Source organism: Ixodes scapularis, unplaced genomic scaffold (genome assembly GCF_016920785.2).
Source record: "Ixodes scapularis isolate PalLabHiFi unplaced genomic scaffold, ASM1692078v2 PGA_scaffold3__209_contigs__length_174095766, whole genome shotgun sequence".
Lineage (NCBI taxonomy): Eukaryota > Metazoa > Arthropoda > Arachnida > Ixodida > Ixodidae > Ixodes > Ixodes scapularis.
In genome coordinates, this window is record NW_024609868.1 from 133,192,384 (window position 1) to 133,195,921 (window position 3,538).

At 53.3% G+C, this 3,538-nt stretch overlaps 1 pseudogene; it reads left to right on the forward strand.

The window, feature by feature from the left end:
* Window positions 1-1,919: 1,919 nt before the first annotated feature.
* LOC120849813 lies at window positions 1,920-3,231 on the forward strand (annotated as a pseudogene).
* The last annotated feature ends 307 nt before the right edge of the window (window positions 3,232-3,538 follow it).

The following is a 3,538-nucleotide window of genomic DNA, read 5'->3' on the forward strand; positions in this document are numbered from 1 at the left end:
TTGTCATAGCGCAACGCAGCAGAGGCTGGTGTTATGGAGGTCGCCGACGCGCCGACGCTAGCGAGCTCCAAAGTCCAAAGCGACCGAGAAGAACCGTTCGCGCGCAGCCCGAGATCTAAACATCCGTTCGTCCGCTTCGCGCGTAACCTGAGCGCCCCGTACCAGAGGCGCCTTTCTTTTATTTCGTTTTAGATTTAATAAACGAGAAGTCAGTCTTCAGTCTGACTCCGGCACGAAAGGTTGTCCATGTGTGCCCTTCGCAAAAGAACGTAAAACGAAACATGGTGTCAGAAGTGGGATCGCTCCGCGAGTCTACTAATAATTAGTATAGCGCAGGATCGTCTACAAACGAAGGGACAATGGACAAGCCCTCAACTTCTGCCGACAACGGTGCTACCGAACAAACGGTAACGGCAACTTTTCGCATCTCGCCACCCGAAGCCTTCAGTTTTACAACATTTAACGAATGGCCGGCGTGGAAGAAGAGATTCAAGCGCTTCCACAGTGCATCAGGACTGGCATCTCAACCATCATCACACCAAGTCGACGCTCTCATTTACATCATGGGACCACAAGCGGAAGACGTCTTACAGACCTTCAAGCTGTCCGACACCGAGGCTCAAGACTTCGACATGGTGATGGAGAACTTCGAACGTTACTTCATTCCTCGTCGAAACGTGGTGTATGAGAGAGCCATGTTCAACACAAGATCGCAACTGGAGACGGAAACCGTCGAGGAGTACGTCACTGCTCTCCATGGATTAGCCACTACGTGCAACTATGGACCACTGAAGGAAGAATTGATCCGCGACAGGCTGATTGTTGGTCTTCGGGACAGCAGGACTTCAGAAAAACTTCAACTGGATCCTGATCTAGACCTCCAGAAGGCCATCGCTGCTGCGCGACAATCGGAAGTGATTAAGAAGCAACAAGTGGAACTCCGACCGACAAAAGAAAAGGATGCCAACGTTGACCGTTGTTAAGAATGGAACCTTCGGCGACCTTCTTCCGAGTTTCAACGCTGCGGAAACGAGTCAAGACAAGTCCGGGACCGTCGTCCGCTTGTCGGGGCCTGCGCGAAACGAGTCCCGACGAGTCCGGGACCGTCGCCTGCGTGACGGGGCCTGCGGCAACAAGTCTCAACGCGCCCGTGACGTTAGCGGGACGTGTGTGTGTGCGTGGTGGTTGGTGCGCTCGGGAAAGGGAGAGAGGCATGGCCTAACTGCGGAGAACTTTGGCTACGTCGCACTTGACGGCGGGTTGCTGCATCGCACTGGCTGCCCTGGCGGGGAGTGAGGGAGAAACGGACCCTATATAAGGCGGAGCGCGAGGCTGCTCCGTTGTTCTGTCGGATTTGACGACTGTATCTCTACCATGTAATTAAACCGTTCGTTACGTTACCAAGTCTCCCACCTCCACTGAACCCCTGGGTTCCTCACTTCGGGGAATGGACGTCGTCTCGAGCCAGGAATCTTCCGGACGTGCGGCCTAAACCCCGCCTCGAACAACTGGTTGGCAGCGGTTGGGATCGGACCATGCGACATCGTGCTACATCTGTGGGTGAGCGTTTGGACTTTGCTTTGAGATTCGCCAGGCTTCAGATTATGGGTAATTAATTTTGAACTGCTGGGAATCCTTAGTGTTTGACTCGTGCGCTAGGTTTTTGTACAACCTCGCGACAAGTTTTAGAACAAAGCCAAAGCTAAGAAGCAGCGATCATGGATCTAATGAGGTTACTGAGAACAGATTTACTCTGTTTATGTGAAGAATTGGGTGTGGAGGTGGAGCAAAAGATGAAGAAATCTGAGATCAGTAAAGCAATTTCAGAGAGCGCGGAAGCAGAGGATATTAAAATTGCGTGGGAATTACTTCAGAACGCTAAAAGTGAGGCTGCAGCAAGAGAGGAACGAGCGCAGGCTGCAGCAAGAGAGGAACGAGCGCAGGCTGCAGCGAAAGAGGAACGAGAACAGGAGCAGGCTGCAGCAAGAGAGGAACGAGCGCTAAAAAGGCTAGAGCTCGAAATTGAACAACAGCGATTAAACTCGCAGAACAGTAGAGTTGGGACTCCGGTACGAGCAAGTGAGGCCGAGTCGTATCAAATGAAGAAGCTCCTGCAGCCGTTTAAAGTTGGGGAAGACGTGGGCCTATTCTTAGTTAACTTTGAGAGGACATGTGAGAAGTTGAGCTTCGCCCCAGAAACGTGGCCGCAACGGCTTTTGACTTTGTTGCCCTGTGAGGCTGCAGAGGTTGTCGCGCGCCTGAGTACTAGAGACGCGGACGACTACGACAAGGTGAAGTCGAGCCTTTTGAAGCGGTATCGCCTTTCTGCCGAGGCATTCCGTCAAAGGTTTAGAAACGCATCCAAAAAGAGCAGCGAGGGCTACTCGGAATTCGCGTACGGGCTTAAAACCAACTTGATAGAATGGTTGAAGAGCGAGGAAGTGTACGAAAGCCGAGACAAGGTAGTCGAGTGTGTGTGCCTCGAACAGTTCTTTCGTAGCATTCCGCAGTCAGTCAAGCTCTGGGTGCAGGACAGGGTAGGAGTCGACTCTGTCGAAAGGGCCGCTGAGCTAGCCGAAGAGTACGCAACGCGTAGAAAGCTGAGCGGAGAGGAAAGCGAACTCGGCCGGAGCGATCAGCGCAAGCCCTTCCAACAGGGAAACGGCTCGCGAGAAAACAGGCCCGAGAAGCCAGAAACAGGACAAAAGGTCCCAGAAAAGAGCGAAGATCCCTCGAACGGAGATCCCTCGAACGGAGACGAGGCACGGAAAAGCCAAAAAGGGCTGTTCGAGGCAAGGAAGCCGTTCCTGTGCTACAACTGTCAGGAGCCGGGACACACAGCGGCCAGGTGTAACAAACCGCGGGTTGTGTTCTCGTACGTGAGCGGTAGTGACAAGGACCTGGAGCTTCTTCGTCCCTATCTTCACGAGCTCCAGGTAAACGGAAAGCCGTGCAGGGTGCTTCGGGACAGTGCAGCGACGATGGACGTTGTTCATCCGTCTTATGTGACGACATCCGACTTTACTGGAAAGGTAGTTTGGATCAAGCAGCTGCTCGAGAAGCACAGTGTCTGTCTGCCTATGGCGAGAGTAAGCATAACTGGCCCGTTCGGAGAGCTAGTGACAGAGGCGGCTGTCTCGCAAACAGTCCCGTTGGAGTATCCCTATTTGTTTTCTAACCGGTCAGATTTCCTGCTGCGCGAAAGTGGTCTACAACTGGGAGGAGGACTAGATCAGTCATGTACGAGGTCCAAATCGCGTCAGCTCCCCCCTTTGTTAACGAATGATCCAGAGCGAAAGGCAGCTGACGGGGAGCAAGCACTCCCAGAGTTGGAGACAGAGAAACGGAATGAGGGGGGTCCGGGTTGTAGAACAGCCCGACCTCGTAGCACTAGAGAGCGTACGCCGTCCCAACGCGCCGGCGGAAAAGGCGGAGGAAGACGGGATCATTAAAAGATCTCTCGTAGTTCCGGCGTCACATAACTTTGGTCCTCTGTTACGAGTAGACAGAGTGTCTTTGACAGTCGAGCAGAAGAGCG